The sequence below is a fragment of the Myotis brandtii genome, unplaced genomic scaffold (genome assembly GCF_000412655.1).
Source record: "Myotis brandtii unplaced genomic scaffold, ASM41265v1 scaffold38, whole genome shotgun sequence".
Taxonomy (NCBI): domain Eukaryota; kingdom Metazoa; phylum Chordata; class Mammalia; order Chiroptera; family Vespertilionidae; genus Myotis; species Myotis brandtii.
Window position 1 is genome coordinate 5,684,933 of NW_005364596.1, and position 23,291 is coordinate 5,708,223.

Below are 23,291 nucleotides of genomic sequence, written 5' to 3' on the forward strand. Positions count from 1 at the left end.
CTGCTTGCCCCCAACTGCCTCCCCTGCTGGCCTGGTTGCCCCCAACTGCCCCCCCTGCCAGCCTGGTTGCCCCATGCAGCCTGCTTGTTCAGTCGTTTGGTTGTCCCTCACTAACCCCCCTGCCAGCCTGGTCATAGGCAGCCATCTTGTGAGGGCATGATGGTCAATTTGCATATTACCTCTTTCTTATATAGGATGTCACCCCAATAAATCCAATAAATAAAAGAAAGCAACATTTGATGTCTTAATTTTTAAATCTAGGTAGTGATTTAAATTTGAGAAAACAGAAACCATTTTTCTTCTGAAAGATAAACAGAAAAAAGTAAAATAATAGAAATACTAATCCATCTCCAAACTATTGGAGAGATAGAAAGATGACATTTTGAATCCGGAAACATCAACAATGACTAGGAAGGAGAATCTAAGTGTATGCAGGTAATGACCCTCTTCCAGTCCTACCAATACTTCCTTGACCCTTTCTAAACAAGTTAGATCTGTTTTGTGAGAGAGGGTAAAAATGTCCACATTTTCAGAAGAACAGCTAAACACAGTGCTAATGGGCACATCCAAACCTCCCAGTTCTATTCTCCATAAGCAAGTTGGTGAAATACAAATCACTAACCCTTTTGCCCTGCAGGGGGGGCCCAGTGGTTGAGTGTCCACCTATGAACCAGGAGGTCACGGTTCGATTCCCGGTCAGGGCACATGCCCGGGTTATGGGCTCGATCCCCAGTAGGGGACGTGCAGGAGGCAGCCGATCAATGATTCTCTCCTATCATTGATGTTTCTCTCTCTCTCTCTCATCTCTCTCTCTTTCTCTCTGAAATCAATAAAAATGTATTTTTTTAAAAATCACTAACCCTTTTTACAGTCAGCATGGAGAGTGCAAGGAGAGAAGCTCGCAACATGGAGACCCGAGGCCAGTCCAGGTGTTGCCAACAGCTAATGGCATGATCTTAGGGGAGTCATGTTTCATCTCTGGGTTCACTAACTTCCCTATTTCTTTTAGCACTGACACTTAATTGGTCATTTTAATACTTGAAGAGAAACTTTGACTCTTCTCCTATATCTCCCATGTACAATCAGTAATTAAGTCCTCATGATTTTTCCTTAAAGGATATCAAAACCATCTTCCTTTTTCAGTATTATTATCATAATCCATGTTCTCAACCCCCTAAATCACTCTAGCCGCTTCCTCCATCCCCCTGCTCTTCCACACTTGTCAAAATAATATTGTTAAAGACCTGGACCACCTTGTTACTTACTGCTTCAATTGTTCCTCAATATTTGTAGCATAGTATGTAATAATCTTAAGCCTGGCCTTAGGGTTTTAAAAAAATTTGGCCTCACCTGCTTTTCCATCTTTTCTCTCACTACTTGCCAACTCTACACAAGATTGCCTGCCTCTGCCCCCGCCCTTTCTCTATGCTTAGTAGACCCCTGCCCTCAAAGCCAACATCCTAATTTCACTTCACCTCATGTAGTTTCTCCTCCACCTGTCTCTACTGGCATATCATCTGTGCGTGTGTGTGTGTGTGTGTGTGTGTGTGTTGGTTGTTTCATGGCAGAGAGTGTGAGAGCTATGCGACTGTGATGTCTACAAAAAGTAACTTTAATTAGAACTTTTTCCTTGACAGTTTCTTTTTTCAGCATTACTGAGGTAAAAATGACAGAGCTGCAAGATACATATACATAATGTACAATATAATAATTTGATATACATGTACATTGTGAAAGAATCCCTCCATGAAGTTATTAAGAAAAATATTCATCACCTCCCACGTTTAAACTTTTCTTATTTGGGGTGAGAACATTTAAGTTCTACTCTCTTAGCAAATTTCAATTATATGACACTGTTATTATAGTCACCAGGTTACATATTAACTCCTCAGACTTTATTCATCTTATAACTAAAAGTTTCTATCCTTTTGCCAAGTATCCACATTCTTTCTGTCCAAGATCAAGGCCATGACCTGCCACGTTTTGTGTGTGAAGTCTCCTCTGTTTTAGTCTAGACCCGTGGTCGGCAGACCGTGGCTCGCGAGCCACATGCGGCTCTTTGGCCCCTTGAGTGCGGCCCTTCCACAAAATACCACATGCGGGCGCGCACATACAGTGGGATTGAAACTTCATGGCCCATGCACAGAAGTCGGTATTTTGTGGAAGAGCCACACTCAAGGGGCCAAAGAGCCGCGTGTGGCTCGAGAGCCGCGGTTTGCCGAGCCGCAGTTTGCCGACCACTGGTCTACACAAACTGTCGTACCATTCCTTGAACTTCCAAAGTTCTTATCTGTACCACGTGGGTGACTATTGGCGGGATACGATTATGTGGCATAAGCTGCCCCGACTCTCTTTGACTCCCTCTGGAAAACCTCTCCCTGCTCCAGGGTGGCTTTGCTCTTCTACCTTCAGTGTGCTTTTCCCGTGTAACTTCATGGTTGCGTTTGTATTCCTTGTACACACTTTCACTAAAAAAATAGTCTTCTCGTGCAGTCTTTCTTGATGACTCCATCTTCAACTACTACCTCAACAAGCTCCCAATTTTCTTTTTCCACTATAAATTTTTATGCTTAGCACTTCTTGATGTTTAACATACTGTATACTTTTATTTATTTATCTTGTTTATGTCTGAGTCCCACTCTAGATTCTAAGCTAAACAAGGAGAAAAACTTTGATCTGTTTGGCTTATTAATGCATTTTAGTTCCTAAAGAGTGCCTGGTATTTGATAGATACTCAAAAAATTCTTTTTAAATAAATTCCTATTAAAGAACTGAAAGCAGCATTAATAATAGTAATTAATAATAATTATAGTAATATAAAATTAAGAACTCATTATGTGCCAGGCCATCCACATATTGTCCATATAATATTATATGATGCCATTAGTATTAACTATGACACATTTGTCCAGCAAAACAAGATCTAAAGAGGTTAAATAATTTTCCAAAGGACATACAGCTAATTAATGTTACTAAAAGATAAGCCCTAGGCTTATTTGTCACTGAAAATAAGTCCTAGACTGAGCTTATTCAACTATAAGAGCATAAAGGCAAAATAAGATGTTTTTTGGACACGAGGGAAGAACTCCTCTCAGAGTTTACTTATAAAACCTTTTTATGTTTTTTACACACATCCAATACGTTAATTTCCTGACCTCATATCTTGTTAGCAATTTGTCTTACACTTTTTCCAAAGCTTCTGCACTTTCTTACCCACCCTTCACCTCCAAGAAGTGACAATCTTTTGACTTCACTAAAGAGATAGAAATTCCATTTTAAAAAACTCTTTCAGTTCTCATGTAAGGTCAAGTACAGAGTGAGAAGTCACAGTCCTCACAGTGAGAGAGGCAAAGCACCCAGTAGGGGAGGAGGGGAAACGCTCAGAACGCTGTATTCATAATTGCCTAAGATTTTCCAGCATGAGAGGGGAAAGAGGAAGTCTATTTTCAGCGACAATGATGACTCTAAAAACATTAACATGCAAGGGGGAAATTTTCATTCTGAGAGTTACTACGGTGCTGAGTTCTCTTTCCTTTGCAGAGTGACTTGAATTCCCAGGGCAGAGAGGTAATCTAGGCAGAGGCACTTGCCCCATGTCTCGAAAATGGCAACATCCAGGAATCATGGGAGTTCAACTGAGGACACCCTGGAAAGGATTTCTCAGCACCAGGTCAGTCTCTCAGCAGGATCAAGTGGCAGAGCGCATACTTCGCGTCTGGAGTGAGAGCAGAGATTACAGCCACACGGGCTTTTTAGAAGATGTGTTATGTGAATGCATAAACAAAACTCAGGGACACCCACGCTGAACTACCCCCTAAAGGAGTTGCAGAAGGAAAAAGAAAAGCCTCAATCTTCCTTTTCTCTAACTTCTATGTTCTTTCCTTCAAGTCCCCTATGATTTTAACTGGCTTATAGTAAAGACAAAATTATATATGGTAGAGTTCATGGTAGTCTTCCCCTTAAATATTTTTTTTGGGGGGGGAGGAGGGGAGAAATACACCAATTCCCTACTTCCGTTCATCCGTATAAGTGATAATCATCTGATAAATAACCCTTAGGCCAGGACATCCATTAGCGAGTCAGTGGCCTTCAGAACAAATTGAACTTCATTAGGACCAACTATAAGAGCATGATATAAAAAGTGTTTGGTGTTTTCCTCTCTGTCAGTGCCTCTATTTGTGTTTTTTAGAAAAACCATGTGGAAAATAAAAATCATGTGAAATATCACATAGGTTTTCCCGAGTTCTATCATTCTATACTTTAGTTCTCCACTAGTTCTGTGGAGCCAAATTATCATGAAACCCAACTGCCTAGCCTCAGTAGGTGCTCACTTTTCAGCCCAGCAAATAACAACTGATAGAATTCTTTTGGTCCTGAACAAGACTGGGACCAAGTGGCCACAGTGAGGTAAAAATGGCCAGGAGAGATGCTGTGACAAGTGGTTCTTGGTGTGACATTTCTCCATGCTTATCGTGGTATTTGAATGTTCTTACCTCTCTTTTTAAATTCACAGATATTAAGAATCTGATGAAAAATCTTTTCTCTAGAAACAAACCCCAAAAATGTATCTACACAAAACTCAGCACATAATTTTAGGGAATTCATAGATCTTAAAAATCTAAGCTATGTGTCCAAAGCACAGATAATAAAGGTAGTTGAGAGAGTACAGAGTAACTGAGGGTTGAGGTTGGAAGAGACATTGACCATTACATTGGAAATAAGCTTCTGGCAAACCAAGCACCAATGGTCCCCAACTGTCTTACCAGCAGCTCTGTCCCTCACGGCTCCTCCTGGATCATGGCCTGTTGGCTGCTGTTGAGCCCATCTCCTGCTTCCAAGTGCGGTAACTCAACAGGAACAAGGGCAAGTAAACAATCTTGAGAGGGTCTGCTGCTGAATGTGGGCCAGCCTGGGAAAGATACAGAGCGAGTATTTTTAAGTTAGCAAAAAGGAACAAGGCATGCACATCTGGTATGAAAGCTATTACGCAGAGTTTAAATGGTTTAAGATGCCCATAATTGGATATTTCCACTACACCGTTGGCTGTTCAAAAAAAGAAAATTAAGGTTGGGGGATATTTCTCGAAGCAGTGACGCTCCCAAATGCACCATAATAACATTGTCTAATATTTGTAGCGCACTTTGCAATGCCCAGAGCATCTCTACCTGCTTCAGTGCTCCTCACATCTTGATTGTGAAAATCAATTAGGCTTGGGGCCCACTGGCTTCTAGTCCTTCATCTGTTTAATCCAATAGCTCTCAGCCTGGGTTGTAACAGTATCACCTGTGTGTGAAGCGGAGGCCTCTGCTCAGAGATTCTGATTTGTTGGGCTAAAATGAAGCCTTATGCCCCCGGGGGATCTTAAGGTACAGCCAGGATTGAGACTCATTCATTTAAGCCCTTGTACTTGTTGAGAGGTAGCACTAATTTAACCCATAAGTAGCCAATGTTTATTCAGAACACTATATCAAAGCAATGTGCTAAGTGCTACGGAGCAGGTAAAGCATAACAGCACACATACCTTAAAAATATAACCCAATAAAATACATTCTTTAAAAATACAACCAAAAGTGCACTGGTCAAAGATACAGTGAAAATCCTGGGTGCTACAAAAAGCGGAGATTACCATCCATGAAATAAAGGAGAAAGTGGAATGCATGGTTTCAGAAAGTCTTCTTGAGTTCTGAGAGCAGGTGGGATTCAGAGAAAGACAAAGAGGAACAGGAAGAAAACACCTTTCAGGTATTCAGAGCTGTAAGAATCTGCACAGCAAAATGGAAGAGAATAAAAAGCCCATTCTTTAAAGGAACATCCTAAGAATTCGAAGAGGCAGATTTGAGCCAGAACATGAAGAGTATTGTTAAAATGGCTAAAGGAGTTGGGCCATTTTTCCAAATATCTGAAAATACTATCTGGAACAGTATTAGAAGCTGTTGAAGGCTGATGTCCCAACAGGTCTTAATAAATTTACTGGGTTCTTAGTACGTGCCAGACAGTGCTGGATGCATTACATATGTTACCTCACTTAACACAAACAGCCGGTGAAGCAGTTACTGCCCCTATCGTACAGAGTAAGAAGAGCGGTCGCTTGATTTTCTGACACGGAGCTGGGAACGGTGCGCAGAGACTGGGGCATGCTGTTTCCTAACAAATATGGCATCATGTAGGTTTTTAAAAATTGAGATCTAGTTCACATACCATAAATGCATCCTTTTAGAATATACAATGCAGTATTTTTAGTATATTCAAAGAGTTGTGCCATTACTGCCACTATCTAATTCCAAAACAATTCCATCATTCCCCAGATAAATCAGTACCCATTAGGAACCATTCATTCCTCTTCCAGCTAATTGAATTTCAGTCTCTATGGCTTTTCCTATTTTGGATATTTCTAATAAATGCAATCATGTGAAAGTTAGCTCTTTGTGTCTGGTTTCTTGTACTTAGCATAATGTTTGCAAGGTTCGTCTACATTTTAGTGTGTATTACTACTGCACTTCTTTTTATGGGTAACATTTCACTGTAGAGATATATCACACTTTATTCATGATGAATGTTTATTTCCACTTTTTGGCTATTATAAATAATGCTGCTTTGAACATTTTCAAGTATTTTTTATTGTGGTAAAATGTATGTAATATAAAATTTACCATCTTAACCACATTTTAAGTGTACAGTTATATGGTATTAAGTATATTCACCATCCATCTCTAGAACTTTTTCATCTTCTCAAACTGAAACTCTGTACCCATTAAACACTAACTTTCCATTTTCCCCTTCCCCAAGCCCCTAACAAACATGATTCTACTATGTACACATCATATAAGCAGAATCTTACAATATTTGTCCTTTATGTGACGGGTTATTTTATTTAGCATAATGTTTTCAATATTCATGTTGTAGCAGGTATCATAATTTCCTTCCTTTTTTCTTCTTCTTATCTTTTATTTTATGCTGAATTACTCCTGAGCCATACATTTTTGTTTCTTCAGTTTCTTCTAGGATATCGTTTTCGTCTGTGTAATCTTCTATTCTGGCTTAGGGACAATCTGCTCTTTTTCAGGAAGGATCCTCCGTGTGGCAGGGAGAGCTCATGTGTGGGTTAATCCGCCTGTGAGCTCTGTAAACTCTGAGCTACATCTTAGGAGTTTTGTTCACATGGATGTGCTCAATGGCCAGAAAGTCTACATCTAAACCCTTAAGTTCAGCATGACTCTCTGCATTTTTAAGCATGTGCAGCAAAAATTGAGCACTTTTTGGGCCACCGACTGTGTGCCCAACATGTCCACCCCACTGTTTGGTCGAAGGGATGGCATACCTTACTTCTGTACACTGACATCCTTCGGAAACTCGGTGGCTGTTCGGATATGCATACCCTTGACGGCCTGGGCCGTTTCACAAGTGTTCACGAAGATTTTAACCTTTTGACTTGTATGACTCTGTGGGATTTTCTGGGTCAAGTAAATAGCAAACCATTTTTAGAAGTTACCTCTGGCTGCTTATGGAAAGAGCTCCTTCCTTTTTAAAAAAATATATTTTTATTGATTTCAGAGAGGGGGGAGAAGGAGAGAGAAATAGAAACATCAATGATGATGAGAGAATCACTGATCAGCCTCCTCCTGCATGTGCCCTGGCCAGGAATAGAACCGTGACCTCTTGGTTCATAGGTCACTGCTCAACCACTGAGCTACACTGTCTGGGCAGCTCCTTCCTTTTTAAAGGCTGAATAGTATTCCATTATAGGTATATATTACATTTTTTTAAAAACACTCATTTGTCAATAGACACTTCGGTTACTTCCACCTTTAAGTTATTGTGAATAAAGCTGTTTTTTTAAAAAAATATATTTTATTAATTTTTTACAGAGAGGAAGGGAGAGGGATAGAGAGCTAGAAACATCGATGAGAGAGAAACATCGATCAGCTGCCTCCTGCACACTCCCTACTGGGGATGTGCCCGAGTATTCCATTATAGGTATATATTACATTTTTTAAAAACACTCATTTGTCGATAGACACTTAGGTTACTTCCACCTTTAAGTTATTGTGAATAATGCTGTTTTGAACATGAGAATTCATTATTTATTATAAGTTTTTGTGTGAACATATGTTTTCAATTCTCTTGGGAGTGGAATTTCGAGGAGTAGAATTGCTGGGTCATATTGTAACTCCATGTTTAACCTTTTGAGGAACTGTCAAACTGTTTTTGAAAAGTGGCTGTATTATTTTACATTTCCATCAGCCATGTATGAATGTTCCAATATTCCCACATCCTCACCAACACTTTTTACTGTCTTTATTATAGTGGGAGCGAAGTAACAGAAGATTATGGTGTTATAAGTTACTACAAGCATGATACTGGCATATTGCAGTAGTTCAAATGTAAAATGGCAAGAGAACAAGAGGGTTCCAGAGGAAATGAAACAAAATGATCAAGCAGGAAAATATTATTGATTGAGAAGTAGACTTTAGTAACATTCTAGATGTAGGAAGAAAAAATAGACTCAATTATAGTAATAAAACTTTGAGTTTGGTAGCTTGAAAGAATGGTGGTATTAATCAGAGAAACAGATAATTCTAGAAAGGAATCTGAAATGACAAAATACATGTTGACATGCTATATTTGAGGAAGCTATATAATCCAAATAAGTAGTTATCAGGCAGGTGAAGCTCAGAAGGTCAGGGTTGGAGACAAGGAAATATGTCTTGCTTTTTGGAAGGATCAAAGAAGCCTTGGTAACACTAGAAAAGGGTCCTTGTATATGCTGAGATTCCTAAGGCTGGGTTTAGCAACTTATGGACCAAACATTGAGGAAGGCAGAGTAACAAAACTACACATTTGCCTTCCTGTTTTTTTGTTTAAAATGGTAAAACAAAATTTAAATAGTAACAATAGCATGCTTTACGCTCAGAGTTTTATTGGAACGTTAGCTGTAAGTCCCTTGAATTGGTATTCGATTTTTACCGATACTTTGGGGCATTCAGGACAGGGGTGCCCTTGGGTCAGGACAGTGTGAGTAGGCTGAGTGGCACCGTCCTCTGAGGGCTGGCATCGGATCGGAAGTCCTAGAGGGATGAGTGTCACTACAAGCAGTTATCGGGTTGGCTGGGAACCAAACTGGCAAACTCTCAAGGAAGGACGTTCCAGTTTTCTATGCCTCCAACAACCCCCCTTATAATCAGAGGCCATCTCAACAAATAGAATGTACACCTGTAAGAGATCACAGGCCTCTTGTGAGAACACAGTTCCTCAGTGGTCAACAATCTGGCTTTGTTCAAGTGTGGAATGGCTCCAATATGATAACATTCAGAAATTAATACAGTGATGACTTGTGTGTTTGGGCACCTGTTTTGAAAGAGAAGTTTAGTGATACTATTTATGAGGCTATGGTCAATAATCTCAAAAAAGATGCAAAATACTGGCAGTCAGCTTACACGCCGAGTTTTCCCTCTGACCCAATATACTGAGATTATAGAAAAAACAAACAAACACACTGAGAATGCAAAGCAGAATAAACATGAGGGTAACTGTTGCTAAGACAGGTTCAGACAAGAGCCCGAGAGAGAACGAGAGAGAGGTTGAAAGACATCTAAGAATGGAAGCCTATGAGTTCATTTAAATGTTCTTACTCCCACACACACGTCTGCATTTTTAATTAAACAAAATAAACCTCATTGTCAAAGTTGCAATCTTACTAAGGGCATGTGGTTCCAAGACCGATTTTTCTTTGTTTCCCCTAAATTGAAACCTATTCTGGTATATTTTATCTTCATCGACTGTTCACTGTGTTTTAAAAGGGTAATAGGTACTTTCTACAATATTTTTCAGAATATAGGTGAACAATAACAAAAACAGCTAAGATTTATTGAATGTCTTAGTCACTTAATCCTCAAAATTCTATCAGTCATGGCCCTCAGCACACACTCTGCAGGTGGCAGGCCCTGGTGCCTGTGCTCCACACCATGCCTCACAGCCGCCACCCGCTGAGAGTCAGTGAAGAAAACATCTCATTTTGGCTAAAGGTAGTTATCCTACATTTCAAACCCTGGAAACAGATACTTTCTCTCAAAAAGCAAACACAACTTTTCTCTACAAACCAGCCGCTCCACCTGTGAGCATGTGTGTATCAATGTGAGCTATGCACCACGTGTAGAAATCTTTCTTTGGGCTTTCAATACATTGTCCTTTCAACAGGGTCCATCCATGATCAGAAGTCATTAAGTACTTCCGTGACAAACAGGGGACTGTTATCCTGTGGGATCTAGTCCTTCCTTTCCTGTCTTTTGCTGTTGTTAGTCCTCACCCAAGGATATTTTTTCCATTGATTTTTAGAGAAAGTGGAAGGAAGGGAGAGGGGGAGGCAGGGAGGGAGGGAGAGAGAGAAACATCGATGTGAGGGAGAGACGTAGATTGGTTTCCTCCTGCACACAACCCAGGTACATGTCCTCGACTGGGAAGCGAACCCAAGACCCTTTGGTGCAGGGGCTGACGTTCTAACCACTGAACAGCACCAGTCAGGGCTCCCCAGTCTCTTCAGAACTTCTAAGTAATAGATGTTTCTTTCTGTTGTAATGCTGCCTTGGCTGCTTCCCAGTTCAATGTGATCCTCCTCCAGGTCCAAGTGGGGTCAGACTGGATTCACTGAATAGCAAGTTACTGACCTCAACAGAATATGCCCACAAAATGGTTTTCTTCCCCTTCCTCCCTCTCTCCTCACTCTCTCTTATACAGTGGGGCCTTGACTTACGAGTTTAATTCGTTCCGAGACCGAGCTCGTTAACTCAAATTACTCTATCAATTCAATGCAAAAAATCGGCCGAGAGACAGCTGGTATCTCAAAAAACTCGTTAGTCGGGACACTCGTAAGTCAAGGCCCCACTGTACACACCCACACACATACAGACCCACACTCTCTTTCTGTAAATAAATGGTCCCACCTGTATGGTGCCCAATAGGAAGTGCTATTTCAAGAATGTCAGTTACTTGGCAGCAATGGCTGTTCTATTAGTGCTTTTTGAAAAAAATCCCTCCAGTAGTCAAAGCTCTAAGAAAACTAAAGGAGGTCCTCTTGGACATTTACTCCCTACACTTTCTAACACGTTTTTCCTCAGAGTCACCAGTAAGCATTTACAGAACAAGTTCCACTAAGATAAAAACAAATATACACCAAACAAGATTGTTGCTAACCAACAGTCTTTACAGAATTAAAATTGTCAATCAAAGCTGAAATATTAGGCAGCAGTTATAAAGTTTAATATAGTATTTCCATTGCACAAAGAAATTATTTAAGAGCCAAACACAGAAATGGAGAGGTACAGGTATGAATTCACTTGGCATTGTTTATAGATGATCAGATCAACTTCTATATCTTCCAGAAACAAATAAAAAAAAGGGGGGTGCGGGGATAAGAAAACATATATTTTTTTAAAAACCAAGATGGAAAACCCACATTAGACGAAAACATGGAGTAAAAAACAAGCAGAAAAAGCATATATAAATTCTTGCATCTGGAACACAAAGTTCTATGACACTCTTACACTTGCTAATACTTGACCTCTCTGGTCAGAGACCTGGCTATTATAAACCAACTAGAGGCCCAATGCACAAAATTCATGCAAGAGTAGGCCTTCCTTTCCCCAGCTGCCGGCACTGGCTTCCCTCTGGCACCTGGAACATGGGCTTTCCTCGCAGCCCTGGCTTCATCAGGAAGGTCGTCCGGAAGGATGTCTGGTTTAATTAGCATATTATTAGTATAGATGGAGATGTGCCCAGTACCTTAAATCTGAAAAGCCAATACAGGGTATGGTTTAATTTTCATTAACTAAAACAGGAAACAATTGTCTAAAACAGAATTGCCATTCCCAACACCCAAGTATTTTGGGGATCTCCTCTAGAAATTAGATGTAATGAAGGAAGAAAGGGATAAAGGAGAAGAAAGGGATAAGGAAAAGTGTGTATTCATTTTAATGGTTCATCTGTCATTTCCTATTTCTCCATACAAGGAATATTAGATATTGGTGATTGTATTTATATGGCTGACTGCAAGACACTCATTCTACTGTGAGCTAAGTTTTTAGCTGAATCTCAGAAGAAACTTCTCCCATAACTTTCATAAGCAAACTAAGGAAGGAGGCAGGCAAAAGAGGAAAAGTGTAAGCCCATCTCAGGTTCTAATCTGACACTGATACTCCATAACTTCATGACCTGAGCCAATCACTTAAGGAAACTAAAGACCAAAGATGCCCATAAAGAGTTGAATTATAGTATCTCTGTTCCAAACCAGATTTAGGGCTTTATCATTCTATGACTTAGATAGCTCATTAAATGCAAATGAAAAAAATACATATGTAAAAAAGGAGGTATTGCACAAATGAATAAGATATAGAAACATGAGCAAAATTATATTGGTAGATAAAAACGGATATACGTACACTTAAATAATATTAAAACTTTATAATGAATAATCCTTAAATTGTAGTATGTAACTGCAACGATAGTCACAATACCCATTATTTATTCTAAAGAATTTTTATAATGTATATTCTACTCCTTTAGATACAGTGATTTTATAAGTGATGTAATGGGATTTTTCAGAGTAATGAGGTCACTACCATGGTTCATTTAGACTGAATTGCTAATTGCATACATTTATAACAGTAATAGATTGAGGGATCGATAACCTGGCAGACTGTAACTGCTTTAAAAAAAAAAACAAAAACGCTTCAAACCTATAACATTAACTGAGATATTTAAAAATTAGTTCATTTTCCCTACTCTTGAATCCCACCTTCCCATTTCTTTAAGAGAGATGGGAATTAAAGGATACAGTTTTAAATTATTCAGTAGCCCAGAGACTATCTTTATGCAAAGATGCTGTAAAGTCACATTAGCTATGAGTGAAGGTATAAAGCCATTACATTAATAACATCAATACAAACATCAAAGGATCAATGAGAAAAATTCTAAAGCTTGATGAGATGGCAAACATTATAGAACGGAACATTTTAGACTATATATAAAACTTCCAGCATTTGATTTACAATGATTTTTAAAAAGTAAAATTACTGCCCAACTGGCGTGGCTCAGTAATTGAGTGTCAACCTATGAACCAGGAGGTCATGGTTCAATTCCCGATCAAGGCACATGTCCAGGTTGTGGGCTTGATCCCCACTGTGGGACGTGCAGGAGGCAGCTGATCAATGATTCTCTCTCATCATTGATGTTTCTATCTCTCTCTCCCTCTTCCCCCCTCTCTAAAATCAATAAAAATATTTATTTTTAAAAAGCAACATTACTTCAGTTATAATACTGTACTCTGTTTAGAGTACAGTATTATACTCTAAAAATTTAAACAAGGAAAATTCATCAAATCTTATTTCCAATAAAAAGGCAAAGGAGAGAGGAAAACTCCACAAATTTCCCCAAAGATTCTAATTTTATCTTGCTCCTTAAAATGGAGTATTATATTCAAAAGATTTCAGAATACATAAAGAAACTCCAGTGTTGATTATCTGGATTGTTAAAATAAATTATGCAATTGGCAAAATCGAGAAATTAAAATTCCAAAATACTTGTATCGTAAGATATTCTTAAAAACAGTTTATCCCTGGCTGGGTGGCTCAGTTGGTTGGCATGTCATTCCTTACACCAAAAGGTTACGGGTTCGATCCCCAGTCAGGGCATGTATGGGAGGCAATCGATTGATATTTCTCTACCACATTGATGTTCTGGCTCTCTCCTCCCCTTTCTCTTTCTCCCTCTTTCTCCCCTTCCTCTTTCTCTAAAAATCAATGAAGCCAAATCCTCAAGTGAGGATTTAAAAAAAAAAAGTTTATTAAACATCAAGTTAAGACAAATGATGATTCTCTTTCCATACACATGAATGACAATCAAAATTAAAAAAAATTTTTTATTAAACATCAAGTTAAGACAAATGATTCTCTTTCCATACACATGAATGACAATCAAAATATTAACAGCTGGCATGTCAAAAACATGGGTGATAGTGCTGCAGGAGGGTCCTCGAGGCCACCTACAAGCTGAGATTATTATAGTTGTGGGGAGGTTCAGGGAGTCATGAGGAGAGAGCCACAGTGGCTTAGACAGCAAAATTCTCCGGCTACCTTGGCAATGTTTCAGTAACCCTCAGCACAGCCACATTCATGTACACCTGCTGCAAAGCAGTGCTGGCTGTTTATATGATTCTTATAAGGGATAGAAAAAGGCATTAAGCAAATGTTAAAAGTCTTTGCAAATCTACCACTTGTTATTGGAGAAAATGTAACTATTAACGTTGGCAATAGCTAGAAAGTAACATCATAGGGAAATTTGATGGAAGGAATGAAAAATTAAAATGAAAGTTTTTTTTAATTTTTCAAAATTAACTGTGAAAATTATATAAAATATTTTATGGCAATTTTAAAACTATTTAAAAATACAAATATGAGATTAGACCTTTAAGTGATGACCAGGATGGCAGAACTGAAATATATTTTTCCCTAAATAAAGAAGACATTTAGTATAAAAAATTGTAAATTCAATCACACTTATAAATGAGAAGTCCATGTAAATATTATAATAGCAAAATGTTGGCATATTTTTCATAAAATTATCATTTTCATTTAAACTGGATTTTCATATATTAAATTTCCTGGAGGTGCTTATAACTATTGCTACTTAAAAATGATTTCTTATGAACAAGTATATCATAAGGATGAAGAAATGGCAGCATAATTAAAAAATGCTTGATGCCACATTAGAGGTTGTCTATATAGAACTGCACATTTTTGAAAAATGTTTTAAATCATTTTTTATTTACTAGATCTTCTAGGTGAAATATACAAATCTAAAGGGGACAGGAATTTGTTGTTGTTGTCCTCTTGTTGAAAGGAATTAAAGTTACCTAGCAACCTCTGTGTTGTAGAAACCAAAATAAGAGTTGGTTGTCTACCACCAGTTCCTCTAATATATAAGTGTACAAGCAAGTAGAAAAAACAGTTATTGCAATGGTGTTTTGACACACATTTTTCATGACATGACAAAGTAAAAATCATCAAGAAATTCCCAGGAAAAAGAAAGCCTCTATAAGCATATTAATTGTAACCACATTGAGAGTTTACAAATCACTCAGACAAAAACATACACACTCCAAAAAAGAAAATAACAAAAGACTTGACCAAAGAATATATAGAGGAGGGTTGATAATAGAAGCATTTTAAAGGTCTTCAAAATATTCTATACAAAAATATAAAAGAGCATAATAATAATAATAATAGTAATTTATAGAACCAGTGACTTTATTTTTAAGCTTACTTTTATCGAGGCAAACAAGGGTATAAAAATTTGAGTTATAAAGAATTATAACAGGACAACACCAATCAGAATGCAAAATACAGTTTCTGATAATGGTACATAATAAGGAATATTTATATTTCAGAAAATTTCCTTTGTGTCATATTTCAGAGTGCAAAAAATAAGCTCTGAGATAACGATAACTTTGCTCCCTAGTAAAACACAATATATTTTAATACAAAAGAGCTCAATCATTATGGAACATGTGTGCATACATCTTATACGTATGCAAATATGACAGCAGAAAAGAGCAGGCATGTGAGAATTGGTATTTTCCTCTATGTACTAATGACTGGGGTTTTGGAATGTGGGCAGTGTCTTTAAGATAGTGAAATAATAAAATCACAATTTTAAAGTCATCAATGAGCAATGTGGAGTTTGGGAATAAAGGAGCCACTGGCTCTGCCTTTAGAAAACGATGTCTAGGAAAAGCCCTTTGCCGGAAGCCGGTCCATCCTTGCTGCTTGACACAGTCGCTGCAGGAAAGAAACATCTGCACAGCATATGTTTCAAGGGACCTGGCGTATATAGCATACTGTTCTTAATATGTTTGCTCCCCTTAGTGCTATGTGTTTTAACCAAGGTCACCTCTCCGAGAAAGGTTGTTTCCCCAGGTGGGGATTTTTCCCTGAAGTTAGGGAGGGGATAAAACCCCTTAACTAAGTGCCAGGCGGGTAGTTAATCACTTTAACTACAAACAATCATGCTTAAGCTACATAATCTTTACTCCCTGGAATGGAGATAAGAAACGCCTTAACCTTTGCAATAGAAATTGACAGGATTAAAATCAACTGGTATAAATACAGATGTAACAAGACAATAAACACCAGAACTTGGCTGGAGATCCTACAGAACTTGGCTGGAGATCGTGGCTAGAGATCCTGGCTAGGCTGCTGATCAACTGAACGCTGTCTCTGGGTCGTTCCTTCTTCGCCGACTCCGTCCACACCTTGGGGAACCCCTGGACCTGCTGGGGTTGGACCCCAACAGCCCTTTACGCCAGGTTCACTTGGGTTCACAGGCCTCGGAAATCAATGTTAAACATCTTGACCCTTCATGGACTCAGAATAGGTAAGAAGCTAAATGAAATTGGAACATCTAACTCCTTATACTTGAGAATGTAAAAGTGTCATTTCTAAGAAAGATCAATTGTCAGCTGACCAGAAAGGAATACCTGCCCTAACCTCCAACACTGAACCAGAAAAAGCAGAGAATAGAAACAAACGATCAACCATCAATAGATGCATGTTATTTCAGCTCAGTAGCCATGAAAAGCCAGGTACTTTGCATGCCAGAACAACCTCTTTCCTTTTGAGAAAAAAAATGAGTAAATGAAAGAACCTAACAGTGAGATAAACTTAATCAGGTCCCGCTAGGAATGCAGCTGCTTTAGAGAACCTCACTGCAGACAGCCTTCTAGTGCGATGCCAATCTCCCCTCCAAGTGCCTGCCAGGTCAGTGTCTCCAGGTCATCTTGAGCCACAAATGACGTCATGCTTTATCAGAGAGCATATCAGAGGTGATGTAAATCATCAAAGTGCAATGACTAGTTAAAAATAAGTTCCTACTGAAAGCAGTCACTTATTAAATAAAGAGAATATATAGTCCTCATTTTTTTGAGCAGTAATGAAGGGGGAAATCCTCACATAAAACCAAACAAGACTTTCATCTTCAACACTTTGGGAAAAGGCATGGTGTCTGTGGGTATATGAAAGGCTTACAGCCTTTGAGGTACCATGGGCACTGAATAAAGCCAACTGAATTGTGCCCGTTAACACTGCCTCCCTTCTGGGTATGCCCTATCCCCTCCTCCACTTGTCTTTCTATGAATGATAGTTCATTGCAAATAAAGTTATGGACCAATTAAGAAGGAGATCAGGTTATTTTCCTTAACCTCAGATTGGAAAACTGAGAGTGAAAAGAGAACTTGAATTGAAACATTATAGCTACCTATAAGAAAGAAAAGACATGCTTTTATAGCCTTATTTTCTTTTTATAAGTTTAAAGTTTTTCAGGTTGTTTTACTTTTTTTTTAAATTAATAAACTTTATTTTTGAGAGCAAATTTAGGTTCACTGTACAATTTAGCAAAGTATAGAGAGTAGTCATATACTTCTGTCCACACACATGCACAGCCTCCCCTACTATCAACATTCCTGATCACAGTGGTGCATTTGTTACAGCTGATGAACCTACCCTGACACATCATTATCTCCCAAAGTCTACATTAGGGGTCGCTCTAGGTGCTATACATGAGTTTTGACAGATGTAAAATGGCATGTATATTATCAAAGAGTTTCACTGCCCTAAATATCCTGTACTCCTATTCACCCCTTCCTACCCTTAAATTCCTGGAAACCATTAACCTTTTTGCTGTCTCTGTAGTTTCACCTTTTCCAGAATGTCATGCAATTGGAATCAAGCTGTATGTGGCTTTTAAAGAATGGCTCATTTCACTTAGCAATATGCATGTAAGGTTCCTCCATGTATTTTCATGGCTTGGGAGCTTATTTTGTTTTAATGCTGAATAATATTCCATTGTCTGAATACCAGTTTATTTACTCATTCACCAACTGAAGGGCATCTTGATTGCTACCAAGTTTTATCAATTTTAAAGAAAGCTGCCATACACATCCATGTGCAGGTTTTTGTCTAGACATCACTTTTCAGTTCCCTTGTGTAACTACCAAGGAGCATAATGGCTGGATTGCATAGTTAGAGTAAGTTTAATTTTGTAAGAAAATGCCAAACTTTCTTCCAAAGAGGCTGTATGATTTTTCCATCCCCAAAAGCAATGAAGAGTTTGTTGCTCCAAATCCTCACTAGCATTTGGTGTTCCCAGTGTTTGGATTTTGACCATTCTAATCGTTGTGTAGTGGAATCTTGTTGTTGTTTTAATTTGCCGTTTCCTAATGACATATGATGTTGAGCATCTTTTCATAGGCCTGGTTGTCATCTGTACATTTCCTTTGGTGGGACGTCTGTTCAAGTCCTTGGCTCATGTTTAAAATCAGGTTATTCATTTATCTTATTGTTTTAAGAGTTTGAAGAGTTCTTCGTATATTTTCAATATTACTGCATGTGGATGACCAATTGTTTCAGCACCACTTGTTGAAATGATTGTCTTTGTTCCTAGTCTGCCTTACTCAAACAAAGATCAGTCAACCAAATTATGTGGGTCTGCTTCCGGGTTCTCTATTCTGTTCCATTGATTTTCCTATCCTTTTACTAATGTCATACTGTTGTAGCTTTATAGTAAGACTTGAAATCAGGTTGTGCCAGCCCTCCACCTTCTTCTCTTTCAATATTGTATTTGAATATTTGTGTTTTCTGCTTCTACACTTAAAATTCAGAATCCATTTATTGATATTCACAAAATAACTTTCTGGGATTTTGACTGAAATTGTGTTGGATCTATAAATGAAGTTGTGAAGAACTAACATCTTGAGACAATACTAAGTCCACCGATCCATGAACATGGACTGTCACTCCACTTACTTAGTTCTTTTTTGATATCTTTCATTAGAGTTTTTCATTTCCCTCATATAGAGTTTATCCTTTTTTTTTTTTTTTGGATATATGCCTATGTATCTCATTTTGGGAGATACTAATGTAAATTGTAATGTGTTTTCAATTTCAAATTCCATTTGTTCATTGCTGGTACATAGAAAAGTAATTGATTTTTATATATTAACCTTATACCCTGCAACATGCTATAACTGCTTATTAGTTGCTGGAGTATTTTTGTTGATTACTTTCGATTTTCTATATAGAACATGCATCTTTATCTGGGAATAAAGACAATTTTATTTCTGCCTTCCCAATCTCTTATTTCCTCTATTGCATTAGCTTGGAGTTCCAGTAATATGCTGAAAAGCAATAGTGGGAGGGGACAGCCTTGTCTTGATCCTAATCTTAGTGGAAAAACTTTTGAGTTTCTTATTAAGTGTGATGGCAGCTGCAAGTTTTTTTTTTATAGCTGTTCCTTATCAAGCTGCATAAGTTCCCTTCTATTCCTACTTTGCTGAGAGTTTTGATCACAGTGTTAAATTTTGTCAAATGCTTTTTCTGCATCTATTGATATAACGATTTTTTTCTTTAGCCTATTAATGTGATCAATCAATTAACTGATTTTTGAATGTTGAACCAGCTTTGAATACCTGACATAAATCATGCTTATTTTGTTGAGGATTTTTACATCTATGTTCATGAGAGATATTAATCTACAGTTCTGTTTTCTTATATGGTCTTTGTCTAGTTTTGGTATTAGGGTAATGACCTCATAGAATAAGTTAGGAAGTATTCCCTCTGCTTCTATTCTCTGAAAGTGATTGTTTCAAATTAGCACATTAAGTGCATGTTTATAATAATTTTCTCATGTATATGTTGACAAAGATCTGTGGTCTTTTTTTTTGTAATCTTTAGACTTTAGTTTTATCTTAAAAGATCATATTCATTTTCTTCCATAATAAATGTTAAATATATCCACCCATCCATTTGGTCAGATTTATTTATTCTTTAGCAATTGAAGCATTAAACGATGACAGGTTTTTTTTATTGTTTAAAGTTTTACATGTCTCCTTTTTCCCTGATTGACACCCCCCCAGGCAACTCCCACCCCCAAGGACAAGCCCCCACTGCCCCAGTGTCTGTGTCCATTGGTTATGCTAATATGCATGCATAACAAGTCCTTTGGTTGATCTCTAACCCCCTCATCCCTGCCTTCTCTATAAGATTGGATGGTCTGTTCAGTGCTACCTTGTCTCTGAATCTTTTGTTCATCAGTTTATTTTGATCATTATATTTCACAAATGAGTGAGATCATGTGATATTTATCTTTCTCTGACTGGCTTATTTCACTTAGCATAATGCTTTCCAGGTGCATCCATGCTGTTGCAAATGGTAAGAATTCCTTCTTTTTAACAGCAGCATAGTATTCCATTGTGTAGATGTACCACAGTTTTCTAATCCATTCATCTGCTGATGGGCACTTAGGCTATTTCCAAATCTTAGCTATGGTAAATGGTGCTGCTATGAACATATGGGTGCACATATCCTTTCTGATTGGTGTTTCTGGTTTCTTGGGATATATTCCTAGAAGTGGGATCACTGGGTCAAATGGGAGTTTCATTTTTACCTTTTTGAGGCAACTTCATACTGTTTTCCACAGTGTCTGCACCAGTCTGCATTCCCACCAGCAGTGCATGAAGGTTCCTTTTTCTCCACATCCTCGCCAGCACTTGTTATTTATTGATAATAATGACAGCTTTTAATCTCAATCTTTATTAACATAATATTCATTATATTTGAAATTGTTTAGCTTTCTCTTGAGGAAAAAAAAAATCCAACCCAAACATAAACCTTTATACTATCCCCTAACAGTTCTGCAGCACAATTTTAATAAAAATGTTTTACTGATAAACAATTTATATGATATAGGCAGAGAAATATCAAGAATAATTATAAACTGGACAGTCTTGTAAGTCAAAAACTATGACAAAGATCTAAGGCAAGCATGTCAAACTCAAAGGCTAACCTGGGCCAAATAAACAAGGTTTAAGCTTATGTGGACCACAAAAACACAAAAGCTTCAATTTTCATAGAAATGTACATTAGAAATGTACATTTATTTCGATAGAGACATGCTGAATATAAAGGGCTGAAATAAATGAGTAATCGTTAACATAAAATAATAGAACATTTTAATAAAAATTAATATTTTTTCTTGAACATTAACTTACCAGACACTGAATAATCATACAAATTAATAAGCATAACGCAAATAAACCTATTTTTCTTGTTCTCCAATAGCAAAATATTTCCTGTTGCGCACACCAAACAAGTCCGTCCAAGACTAATGACGTGGCAATCGGCTGCTAAAATAGCCTCTGCTAGTATTAGTGGAGAGAAATGGTGCGCCTGCCTGAAAGGCGGGTAAGGGAAATGAATGCAACACGATTATAGTAATCAGTCATTAGTGAGTGTTGTATTTGTTATTAATAATTATGTATAACAGGATATTGTAAAAATTAAGTTACGAAATTTTTATTAAAACGTTTCTTACATACCATTATATGGCTGGACGCAAAAATATTCATTGTGAGCCGTAAGTTTGACATGCTTTATCTAAGGCCTTTTCAAGTCATTGCTACCTACTATTATGAAATTATATACACCACCTTTATAGGCATGAGTAATATGTTTATATCTCTATGTATGCATCTACCCTCAGTCAATATTTTGTTAAATGAAGTCCTGAAGAATCCTCAAGATTATTCCCAACCGGTATTAATCTCTGTTCAATTATAAACCTGTTTGTACATATCAGTGTGTTAAGAGGAGTTCTCCAAAGGTTATTAGTCTGAGTTCAAAGACATTTTAATTTACCATGTAATTAATATCTGAATAAATGCACTTTTGCATTAACTGAGTAGTACAGAAAATGCGTCAGCAAATTTCTTTGAATTTCCTAGTCTCATCAACTGCATTCTTTTAGCAAATATGTCATTTTTAAAACTAGCTTTTATTTCCTTTACTTACCAAAATGACTCATTGTTATTTCAAGTTTTTCAACAGACTGAATTTTTCTTAAAAGATTAATACATGAATTTATCACTTTAGCAAATTGTACACAGTAAATAGCAATTTTATGCACATTTTCCTTTATGGATTAAAAACAGGTAAATTTTTTAGCGTTTGTATTGGCATGCAAGTGAACTTCCTTTTAAGAGGATCTAAGAAGCAAGACTCTTTTTCAGAGAACATCATCTGTTCTCAGAAGAGGTACTTAAAATGTTTGGTTTAAGAAACAAGTATTGGTGAAGATATAAAGAAAAGGAACACTTATGCACTGTTGGTAGAATATAAATTGGTGCAACCACTATGGAAAACTCTATGGAGGTTCCTCAAAAAATTAAAAATAGAACTACCATATGACCCAGGTATTTCACTTCTGGGTATTTATCCAAAGAAATACAAAACATTAATTTTGAAAAGATGTATGCATCCCTGTGTTCACTGCAGCATCATTTACAATAGCCAAGAAATGGAAACAACCTAAGTGTCCATCAATATATGAGTTAGGATGGATAAAGAAGATGGGGTGCATATGTACAATGGAGTATTACTCATCCATTTAAAAAAAAAAAGAAATCTTGCCATTTGCCACACCATATATGGACCTAGAGGGTATTATGCTAAGTGAAATACATCAGACAGAGAAAGACAAACACCATATGATTTCACCTTATTTGTGAAATCTAAAAAACAAAATAAATGAACAAACAACCCAGAAACAGACTCATAGATACAGCAAACTGATGACTGCCAGATGAGAGGGGGGATTTGGGAGGCTGGGTGAAAAGGGGAAGGGATTAAAAAGTACAGATCGGTAGTTGTAAAACAGTCATGAGGATATAAAGTAGAGCATAGGGAACATAGTCAATATTATTGTAATAACTATGTAGACTTATTGAGGGTCACTTTGAACATTATATAAATTTCTAATTACTATGTTGTACAGCTGAAACTAATATAATATTGTATGTCAACTGTTAATAAATTTAAAAAATTTTTTAAAGTTTGATTTATGGAAATAAGACCAAAGTAACTTTGCTCTTTGTGCTGTCATGAAAGCAATATTATTGCATAATAAGATAACAGTAGCATAGACAACTTAGAAAGAGAACTAATTATCCCTATCGGTTTCATTACCCAAAATATATCATTTAATACAACACTTCTAATGAATAATTTTTTCCCTCATCAAAAGATTCTCTTTTTAAGTTGGGTCAAGAATTAATAAGTTTCACCTTTAAGGACACTAATATTCTCCCATTATGAGAAATACTGCAGAAAGTATCAAGATAATCTATAAGAAAACCTGAATTAAACCTTTATAGTTCTGAAATGTTTATAAAGGCATTTGAATGTAATACTTAT

At 37.3% G+C, this 23,291-nt stretch overlaps 1 protein-coding gene across 7 annotated transcripts in view; it reads right to left on the reverse strand.

Moving 5' to 3' along the window:
* The window catches only part of TET2 (tet methylcytosine dioxygenase 2), a 124,561-nt gene that overhangs the window by 81,265 nt on the left and 20,005 nt on the right, over positions 1-23,291 (reverse strand). For 6 of the 7 annotated variants that reach the window (XR_001363325.1, XM_014544757.1, XM_014544755.1 and 3 more), the window contains exon 2: positions 4,764-4,909. The gene's annotated coding sequence lies outside the window, so the exon portion shown is untranslated. Of the gene's footprint in view, positions 1-4,763; positions 4,910-5,165; positions 5,236-23,291 lie in introns of those variants that run through there. The other variant, XM_014544756.1, reaches the window with a different exon arrangement.